General features: G+C 36.8%; 1 protein-coding gene across 1 annotated transcript in view; it reads right to left on the reverse strand.

Annotated features, from left to right (window-relative positions):
- Window positions 1-11,680, reverse strand: part of LOC128203144 (uncharacterized) — a 175,012-nt gene that overhangs the window by 67,941 nt on the left and 95,391 nt on the right. The gene's annotated exons all lie outside the window — the stretch shown is intronic.

An 11,680-nucleotide genomic window follows, 5' to 3' on the forward strand; every position in this document is an offset into this window, starting at 1 on the left:
AAAGGAACATGAAAAAATGAATAATGTTCAATGTGATCACCAAGATGAAAACAATCGGTGCAGGTATTAGCATCAAACAATTTTGGCATGTGAAGTGAATACTCTACAGTGTTCATTTTTTGGCGGCTGCTTCTTTTATCAATCGGTACCACTCGGCCATTCTTAGTGGCCAATCTTTTTGTATGATAAGCCCGCCGCTGGCTAACAGTTGCATGTATGTAATTGTTGATAGTTCAGTTATTGATTGGAACAAGATCATGTGCGTATGGGTATGAATGTAATAAAGCTATATTAAACCATCCCGTTTTGGGTCTGTTAAATACATTACACTGACAACATTACACCATTTGCCATGGAAACCGTTCGCGGCTCCCGCTTTGATCATCCCGGGCCCTTTCGTGGGCAACTTATGTTATTTCATTATCATTGCGATTGCTGATACTGTTAAAATATTGTACAATTCCGTTAGGTAAAAGTTTAACTTTGAACTTAAGAATGACCAAGTAAATATTATTACGGCATTGTTGGAAAACAGAGATGTGACTGCTTTGCTGCCAACTGGATATGGAAAATCCATGTGCTACATTATCCCGCCATTGCTCAAAGACCAGCAGGTTATCATTACAAACAGATATGTACATTATCATTTATAGTATTATTATTAGTAGTGGTGGTAGTGGTGGTGGTGGTGGTGGTGGTACTGGTGGTGGTACTAGTGGTGTTACTAGTGGTGGTACTAGTGGTAGTACTAGTGGTAGTACTTGTGGTAGTTCTAGTGGTAGTACGTACTAGTGGTAGTACTAGTGGTAGTACATACTAGTGGTAGTACTAGTGGTAGTACGTACTAGTGGTAGTACTAGTGGTAGTATGTACTAGTGGTAGTACTAGTGGTAGTACGTACTAGTGGTAGTACTAGTGGTAGTACGTACTAGTGGTAGTACTAGTGGTGGTGGTGGTAGTAGTAGTAGTAGTAGTAGTAGTAGTAGTAAATTAATTAATTACAAATTGACATTAAACTACTCACCAGATTAAAAGGAACATGCGTATTCTCTTTGAAGTCATTAGTTTTTACTGCTTATTTGCACATAATCATATTGATAATCCGATATGTTTCACATAACGTGTTATCCATTTCTTATATTAAGTTTGAATATATTGTATAATACTAGACATAGTATAGTAGTAACCTATGCTGCTGCTTCTGCTGTTCTGCTGCTAATGGTGATGTTGACAATGACGGAAAAGCACAATCCTCTCTTGTAGTCATGTCATTATATCTATACAGTTTTATGTTTTGTACTGTCTCTATGTATCATTCAAGGAATGACTGTGTTGTTGTTGTTATATGTGCACAGTTATATGTATTATCTATATAAGTCATAGCGGTACATATATTTATAAACAATGCGCGTATGTGTGAAATATTTCACTAGCTTGTAGAAGTAAACAAATAGACACACAAAATCACTGTCTAGACTCCCGGCAAGTCACCGCCAGATTTATCCATATATCGTTACAAAAACTACCTTTAAATTAATTTCTACATATGTATTGACTTGATACGTAGTATGTAGAAAACAATGTTGAAGCCCTAAATGCGCGGTATCACGTGGAACGTGAACTATGTGCTTACTCACTGAATTGTGACTACTTCTCCCCTTATAACCTTTATTGATACATTCAAATACATATTTCATAAAAAATAAAATGCATCTATAGGCGAATAAGCTATGTTCTCCCAACTCGACACATCAAACACTTTAGCGTTTAGCGCATTGAAATGGTTGCATTTAAAATAGTGTTATTTAACCGAACCTATTAACGACCAAAACATTAGAAATCCTTTACCCCGTTTCATACATGTACACAACCTGTCAGATTTGTCCTAGATTTACAGATTAATGGATACAATCGATGCATGTAAGTGCATTATGCAGGGATGATAACAGAGCTAAGTTGCCAATCCTGAAAAATTCTGCGTGGGGTTCAGGGGGCCGCTTAAGGCCCCCGATGGGTCCAGGGCAAAGCCCTGGTGGGGGGACAAGGGGGGTTTGATAGATATAATTATGTTCAACACGAGACATCCACAATCAGAACAATAATCAGGAATGTTAGGAGTGAAGTTTAACACCTTTGTCTTTAAACAAAGTTAAATTTACTTTTTTTTACCTAGGCATTAGACATGTACCTGACTTTTGGTTCAGTTGTCCACTTCCCATAAAACTCAACTGGCTATGATCAAATGCCTGTGTATGAACAGTCTACACTATGGGATGTTTGATTTATAATAATGAACAACATATCGATTACATATTGATTATCATGCTTGCAAATGTTAATTGTAAAAGTGTTAATTATTCAATTTTTATGTATCGTATTAAGAGTATTTATTCCATTTTCTGCACATTTGATGAGAATATAATGTTATTAATTATTATATATATTATTCCAAGTAATATCCAAACGGGACTTAAATGCTTTGGCAGCGTAGTCGTTGTGGACATGGTGGACTTTGACGTATTTTGGTCCCTAAGCCATATTTTTTCCCCTCATGGTGTTACATGAGTCCAGTAGCACACAAACTAGATTGTCCCACGGCAGTTCCAAGTCTCTCAAACTGGCTTTCAAATTCTATGAAAATTGATTCAGAATCAGCCCTTGTGATTTTTAAGGAGGCCAAATGCCTCAACACTATTTCTTTCTCTATAGCAGAAAAATAGCTGCAACAGTTTTCTCATTGTGTTTGTTGACTTGTCTTAGTTGAAACAAAACCGAGATCCATTAACTCCTCCACATGTTCATCATTGAAATGGCTAGCCACTACGTAAGTCATCTTGTATGATGCTGTACACCTTTGAAGTTTTAATTCGCTGAGAGCTTTTGTATCTTTGGCAAGTGTCTTAAGTAAGACACACTACTGTGGTGCCAGGGAGCATGTTCAGTCATAAATCAAAGTATCATGGCCTCTGGATTGAATTGTCAGTCACTGACAGGAACAACTGGATGCACTGGCTGAGGTGTCTGTTCATCCCCGACTTTTGTAACCATCAACATACCTGGAAATACAAATTACAACTATAGAATTTAAATCTCACTCAAACTGGGTCCTCAAGAAGTTTTGTTGAACTGTCTCAAATAGAAAATAAAATGGCTGCCTCTACGTAATATGTGTTACTACTACAAAATATTTATTCTTTTTTTTTAAATTTGAACTAAACCAACTTTCATTTGAACCTCCCATACTGGTCAAAAGCCACTTCTTATTGAGAACAATGCTTCAAACATTATGAGAATAATAAAGAAACGGTTAACAGCGTAAACTTTAATCGGCCAATTCAAATTTGTAAAATAAAAATCGATTATTATGACACAATCCGAATCGGGATGTCCGAAATGATGCTAGATGCGCAAAATTCATTATTAGTTTGATCACTTTCTATTAACTTAAAAAGAAATGTTTCGGGAATTTTTCTTAAAAATAAATGCCAAATATACCCTTTAAATCGACGAATCGATGTTTTTAGAAGTTGGTGGTGGTCTTTTTTTTCCAATACCCGCTTATTCGTCTTCGTCGTCTGTTATATCCGGATACGACCATCCGGATACTGTCTTCTAGTCCCATCGGTAATTTCCGTAATCACCGGATGCTATCTTAACCAATCATATAGCTCGATTGCCAAGACGTAAATAGGTTCGTTAATTTCCGGCTTTACACTTCCGGAAAACTCACCTTTCATACCCATATTGTTCGAACTGAGCTCGATTCACTCCCAGTACCCACCCCCCCTAGAAAAAAACTCAACGGATTTACATTAATCTCAAAATCGATCCGTGAGGCCTTAAATCCGGAATTCCGGATTAATCCGGAATTTTATCATCCCTGATTATGGTATCTGGACATGTTTTTTCGGCATAATGACATAAATAACTAGAGATTGCTTTTTTGAAAAAGCGCTTGTCTCCCCTATTGTGTGGTCGTAGCTGAGAAAAAATAAATGATGGACATGAAATTTGTAACTTTGGACTGGAGACAAACCAACAGTGAAGTTTGGTTTATTCGATTATATTAAATAGTGAAGAGAAGAAAGTGTTGTTGATTAATCATGGAAAATGTAAACGAAGTTTGCATTGTATGAAGTTCCTGGGCGCAAGCGTTATTCAATTATTGATCGGAAACCATTTTTCAGCTCACAGTCATCGTGACCATGACCTTTTACCTACTGATCACAACATCAATAGGGATCATCTACATAACCAACTTGCATACCAAGTATTAAGTTCTTGGGTGCAAGTGTTCTTTAGTTACTGAGTGGTAACCATTTCTTCAACTCAAGGTCATGGCAACCTTGACCTTTGACCTACTGATCTCAAAATCAATAGGGGTCATCTACTAGTCATGACCGACTAGCGTACCAAGAATGAAGTTCCTGGGTACAAGCGTTCTTAAGTTATTGAGCAGAAACCATTTTTAAGCTTAAGGTCACCGCCAACGTATCATTTTTTACCTGAAGGTAACCTTGACCTTTGACCTTTTGATCTGAAAATCAATAGGGGTCATCTTCTAGTCATGAACAACTAGCTTACCAAGTATGAAGTTCCTGAAACCAAAGGATCTTTAGTTATTGAGCGGAAACTTTTTCTTCACTTCAAGGTCATGGCAACCTTGACCTTTGACCTAGTGATCTCAAAATCAATATGGGTCATCTTCTAGTCATGACCAACTAGCATACCAAGTATGAAATTCCTGGTTGCAAGCGTTCTCTAGTTATTGAGCGGAAACAGTTTCTTCACCTCAAGGTCACGGTGACCTTGACCATTGACCTACTGATCTCAAAATCAATAGGAGTCATCTACTAGTCATGAACAACTATGAAGTTCCTGGGTACAAGCTTTCTTTAGTTATGAGCAGAAACCATTTTTAAGCTTAAGGTCACTGCCAACATAACATTTTTTACCTGAAGGTAACCTTGACCTTTGACCTTTTGATCTCAAATCAATAGGAGTCATCTAATAGTCATGAACAACTAGCATACCAAGTATGAAGTTCCTGGACCCAAAGGATCTTTAGTTATTGAGTGGAAACCGTTTCTTCACCTCAAGGTCACGTTGACCCTGATCTTTGACCTAGTGACCCCAAATTCAATAGGGGTCATCTACTAGTAATGACCAACTAGCATACCAAGTATGAAGTTCCTGGGTCTAAGAGTTCTATAGTTATTGGGCGGAAACGAAGTGTGACGTACTGACTGACTGACTGACAGACTGATGGACTGACTGACGGACAGGGCAAAAACAATATGTCTCCCCATGAATGGGGGAGACATAAAGATATTACACGTACATGATTTTTACATGGAAGGTCACCACGACCTTGACTATTGACCTTGTTACCCCCAAAACAATTGGGATCATCTAGACATCATGACCAACCTCACTTCAAAGTTTGGTGAACCTAGATCAAAGCATTCTCCTGATATTGCACGGAAATATTTTTTTACATTAGAGGTCACAGCGACGTTGACCTTTGACCTTGTGACCCCCCAAAATATAGGAGTTTTCTAAACCTCATGATCAACCTCCCTACCAAGTTTGGTGAACCTAGGTCAAACCATTCTCAAGATATTGAGCGGAAATGTTTTTTACATTGGGGGTCGCCGCGACCTTGACCTTTGACCTAGTGACCCCAAAAACAATAGGGATCTTCTACACCTCATGACCAACCTCCCTACCAAGTTTGGTGAACCTAGGTCAAACCGTTCTCAAGATTTTGAGCAGAAATGTTTTTTATATTGGGGGTCGCCGCGACCTTGACCTTTGACCTAGTGACCCCAAAAACAATAGGGATCCTCTACACCTCACGACCAACCTCCCTACCAAGTTTGGTGATCCTAGGTCATGCGGTTTTCCAGTTATCGATCGGAAACGAAGTGTGACGTACGGACGGACTGACGGACTACCGGACTGACGGACAGGGCAAAAACAATATGTCTCCCCCAGAGAGGGGGAGACATAAATATGTGTATAATAGGTAGGCAATGATATTTTCGAGGATCCTCTGCGCAAGCACCACTTGCTAATTTTTGCTAGGATGGTGGACATCTTGAGTCTGCCATAGCTACAATAATGAGCGATCAGGGATACTTTTTATTATTTTGACATTTCTTATGTATCCCTGTAACGCTACAACTCTCTACCATTTAACAACGGGCGAAATGATATACTGTTATAATATGCATCGATGTTGAATAATAATGACAAAAGTTGTTCAATTTTTATCCGACAGTGATCTGAACTGGATTTAATTTGTCATTAGAGTTGTTATTTTCACATTATTATATTATGGGTCACGAATACCGTTATATACATGTACACAACCAGTCAGATTTGTCCCAGATTTACCGATATCGGGATACTTGATAAACAATCAACACTTTTTGTAAGTGTTTTATGATAACTTAACATGTTTTTTGGACCTACTGACATAACTTAGTATGTGTTTAATAGTAGGCAATAATATTTTTGTAGAAATTTGAATTTATTACGGAGATAATTTCACAATTGTGGCCGCGAGGATTCTCTGCGCAAGGACCGCTTGCTACTTTTTGCTGGGATAGTGGATGACACGAGTCTGCCATATTAAAAAAATCGTCAAAAGACTAGTTGACAGCTATTTAGGTGGACTAGAGTCTGCCATGGTCTAAAAATCGTCAAAAGACTCTTCAACGGCCATTTAGGTGGACTAGTTCCCTTCTGGACTGGGCCTTTCTGGTACTGGGGCTTTTTGACCCGCCGCCCTAACCAACGCATGTTCAGTTAACCCTTTACTTCATGTAAACCTAAGCCATTTCAGGCTGCCAGTTCATGGCTTATCAGTTCATATCAGTACCCCTACTTCATAGGAGATTATTGATATTATTGGAATTTTAACCCTAATGTATTACAAACCTATTTTCTTAGTATTTCTTTTGGTTTAATCAATAAGTCATCAATGTAAAGTTTATAGAGAATTAAATTTCCAATCCAGTCATATAAATTTTATTTTGTTATCTAAATTATTTCCGCATGATATTCATAAACAAACAGAAAAATATGTCAAATTTGATGAAAATTAATTTTTATTACACTTTTATTTATCAAACACAACACGAAATATTATATAAACAACATATTTTTATAATTCATTTAATGCAACCTGAATTGAAACAAAGATGGACAGAATTAAAAAATAGTTCACAACAAAGAAGCACGGTATATTTATATATATGATACAGAAGAAAAAAAAAGTTGATCAACAGTCACAGTACGTATAACTTTCGGTTATTTAACACTACAATGAACAAATAAAGTTATTATTCAACTACTAAATGAGGCCTGCATGTTATTGTTTACTAAATTTATATCGTTTATTGCATGTCCATGTATTGTCATTTGGGTTTGATTTTAAAAATCCTCATTTCTCGTATCCTTGTGTGCGTGACGCCGAGGTCTGAATTCTCGACGTCGTACGCAATGTCTCAAACTCATTTTAATTGAAGCCAGAATGTTCCGATTCGTCAGACAAACACTGAAATATAAATGACATTATTCAGGAATGTTGTTTTAAACTGAAGTTAACAAGGGCAGAAATTAGCTCTACATTGCATTCTTGTGTATTCGAAAACACGTGTTTCAACAGCTGATCGATGTTAAATTGGGTCATGTCAAAGTTTAACAATAGGGATAGTCATTATTTTATAACACATTTGTACTTACTTTCAATTTGTAGAAGCAGATGCGCATTTTTATGACCGGATTAGCGAAACAGAAGTGACACATATGTCCCATATAATGATTTATGGCCTTTGTTTATACAAGCCAGATGATTTTTTGTTTATCCAACATGGCCGACATTTTGACACGTTTTCGAACCATGACCTGTGACGTCAGGCGCGTGATCAATAAAATATAGTTGTATTATTGGTAGTTAATTATAACTTGCAGTATTGTGTAAATTTCCACGAGGAAAACGAGACAAAAATGCCCACAAACCTGCGCAGTCAACGTTTTTACGCATCTTTGATACCAGTGACCTTATTTCGCGATTTTCCGAAATTCTTTAAATAGTAACATAGTGTTTTTTTTAGTGCATTGTATTTATCGATGTTTATACTTCATGAATATGAATTTATAGCGCATAAACAAGTATCAGGTATGAAAATAAATGCCCCTACATTACGAATACGTAGGATTACGTATCTATGAAGCTATGGATAAAACGTTAAGATCCGTATCTATGAAGCTATGGATAGATAAGTAAAATTGCGTATCTATGAAGTAAAGGGTTAAACAAACTGTTTTGTGGAATATAAAAGTACTACGCATGAGGTAGTAATCTTCGTCTTGTTCTGCTGTGAAAGTTTTGTGAAAGAAATGTGAATATGGATTTACCACTGAGTACTGGGGATACAGATAAATAGGACCTGGACTCATCATATGGCAGTGGGATAGAGACAAGCAGCACAAAATAAGGTAAGATTTAGAGTTACTTTGTTAAAAATTACATTTACAAGAACCTCGAAAAGCATGACAAACTTCATCAAAGTTGAGACAATGTCACGAAGGTATCTTACAACTCATGAGACCAAATGGAAGCTTTAGATCAAAAGAAAAAATACATACCGAGCACATTCTGTGTACAACTGAGTGTTAAAACAATAAAATAAATGACGTCTGCCTCAAATCATTATTCAAACTCGCCATCAAACAAAAATGCCATTTTTACAACTATAAAATATATTAGGTTACAGACCACTGATTTAAATAGATATAAAAGTTACAGGACTACTAGTGTGGAGTTTCTTCCCCTAACACTTTCGTTATCGGGACGTACTGTATGGAATATCAGTAAGCAGGGAACCAGACTACAGGACTACAATAATGTCGGAGAAAATCATCTGATGCAGCACAATGACTGCAAAAAGTTGGAAACATTATAATTTTACGGAGCTCCCACCATATCAATTATACATTTACCAATCTACCAACAGATGGGATTCACGCAGAGCAATTTAAGATGCATTTTTTCTATCAATATAAGTTACTGAATTTAATAAAAAAATAAAGCATCTATAATATCATGAAATTTTAATTTGTTTTTTTTATAGAGAAAAGAAACGCTCCCAGTGCGAAAAATACAGAGTGTGAACGCTGTTCGCAAAGGCATTCGTGATATTCCAAAGGCGTTTGAAATCTTCATAACAGACCATAACTATGTGTTTAAGGCAATAGGCCAACCGAAAACAATGAGCCCTGGATACAGTGCATCCATCTAGCTGTGGCCAAGGCTGAGAATGATGGAGAGGTGGGGGCACAGACCCCCGTGTCTCCCAGTTGGCCGGCAAATGAACCCTAAAAATCCCTTATTTTAAAACTGCACTCTAACAGATTTATCGTTTTTCCAACAATTTTTAATTTTTGTCTTGGAATTAGCAAATGTTAGAGTAAATATCTGCTAACCAATGAAGAAAGACTGCTGACAAAAGATCAGAACGCAGATTTTCATATTTCCATTCCAAATTTAAATTCACTTTTATGGCTTAAATCGTTACTAACTGTTTAAGAAAAATGCATAAAACATCAATTTTAAATGCCCCCCCCCCCCGCCCCCGTTATGAATTTCTCAAACCGCCACTGATGCACCATCGTCCCGAACCACGGTACTTTCTTCCGTTACACTTCATACATACCCGGTTGGACGACTGAAGTCTCGTTTTAATTGAATATGAAGTTCGGATGATATTATCGTGGACCATTTGTGTCAACTTTTCATTGCCCAGTTTGATGTGGGTTTTTTTCACTTCTGGATATTTTGATGGCTCTAATATTTTTTAAGCCCAGTTTTTTTCTCTTTTGCTTAATTTAGGTGTAAAATTATATTTCTATGTTTTAATTCATGCATTTATTAATGTTAATGGTTGTCAGAATTGTGCAAGTCCACATTTAGGGAGAAATTTAGGGCGTGTATCCCCTCCCCAATGACTGAAAGACGTTTGCTCTTAAGGTGGTACGGGGTCAGCACGAAAATTTAGGCTCACTATAATAGTCTCAAATGGTACATTATGGGTTGGGGCGTAGTAAATTATGCATTGACGTATAATGGTGGTGGTGGTGATGTTGGTGATGATGATGATGATGATGATGATGATGATGGTGGTGGTGATTATGATGATGATGGTGATTATGATGATGTTGTTGTTGTTGTTAATGGTGTCTTTGCGTGCCTGATGAAGCTAGCTAGCGTCTGTCAAGTACGTATCGCAGGACGTGCGTTCATTACATACTGGTCGCGTCATGCAAATTATTAACAGTCGGTGCCTTAATTACACGTTAAAGCTTGGTTCGTGTACGTATGGGTATTTTGTGCACTACGTCACCAATATATGTGTACATTGTACAAGCTTGGAACGACCTGTATGACGTATGACGCACGAGAGAAGTGGAGTACCAGCGAGGTTATCAGTACACGTTTAAAATGAACTGCAACCTTTACATCTACGTGTACCCACACGTAGAAGTGCACGTGTACGTCGAGTTTTCTGCAACCTCTCTATTATAGGTACATTATTAGTGATGAAACGATTATCGAGTACAATCAATAAATCGTCGCTGACAATGCTATGTCGGCGACAATCGATAGTGGGACACAAAAGATGTCGCTAATGTTATTTCCGGTAACTACGTATTTTTGTTTTGTGGTAATTTTAAATCGAGTAAATGTCAATTTTTTATTTCCGGTCTCGTTGAGTTTAATTTTACAAGGGAGGTCACTCTCTTACACAAATGCAGTGAATGTAAACAATTTTGCTTAAAAACTTACAAACTCTCCCAAAATTACAAATTGTTTTTAATTGTTTATATTTTTCATAAAACCTTCTTCAATAACCTGTCTCTATGGTGTAGTGGGTCCGGTCTTACCTGAAATTACCGGGCATCCCGGATCGGTGCAATCTGTTTTTGAAACCTTTTTTGGAATCGTTTGTAATTAACTTATTAACTGTTTTTGTAAAAGTTTTATGATATTAAGTTATTCTAATGAAATGTTCAATATAAAAGGTTATTGAATGTTAAGCTGGTTCACAAATATTTAATATGCTTTTACATAGATGAAATGCTAAGATAACTTACATGATGCGATGTGCATCGTTTTGCAATTGATGTGCAATTGTTAAGTTTGTGTTGTGTTTTGTATGTTTTTTCATTAAGTTATTAAAGGCAGAAAAGGGTTATGGAAGTTTACTTTCTATTGCGAAATGCATTACCATAGCATCACAAGTACCGATGCCAGGTTTAACCATTTAAATAATCATGATGATTCTATGTATAAAGAATATATTCCTTACTGATATTATGAGATTTCGATTATTGTCCAATAGTGATTCAAAAAGCTTGGTCCGATTCGATTATCGATAGCAAATGGAGTCCAATATTCAGACACTATACATTATTGTGACAAATTTATAAGTAATGAATTTCGTAAAATTATTGCTCGTGCTGTCGACTTTTTTCATGACAATACAACGTAAGTGTACATACTTATCAAACATGCACTGGGTTAAGTTTGATTTGAATCCCGGCTTGGGTGTTGTAAGTGATCAGTAACCGGTACGTGAAGCATTAATCGTTTGACAGTACAACGTAACCA

Source organism: Mya arenaria, chromosome 9 (assembly GCF_026914265.1).
Source record: "Mya arenaria isolate MELC-2E11 chromosome 9, ASM2691426v1".
NCBI lineage: Eukaryota > Metazoa > Mollusca > Bivalvia > Myida > Myidae > Mya > Mya arenaria.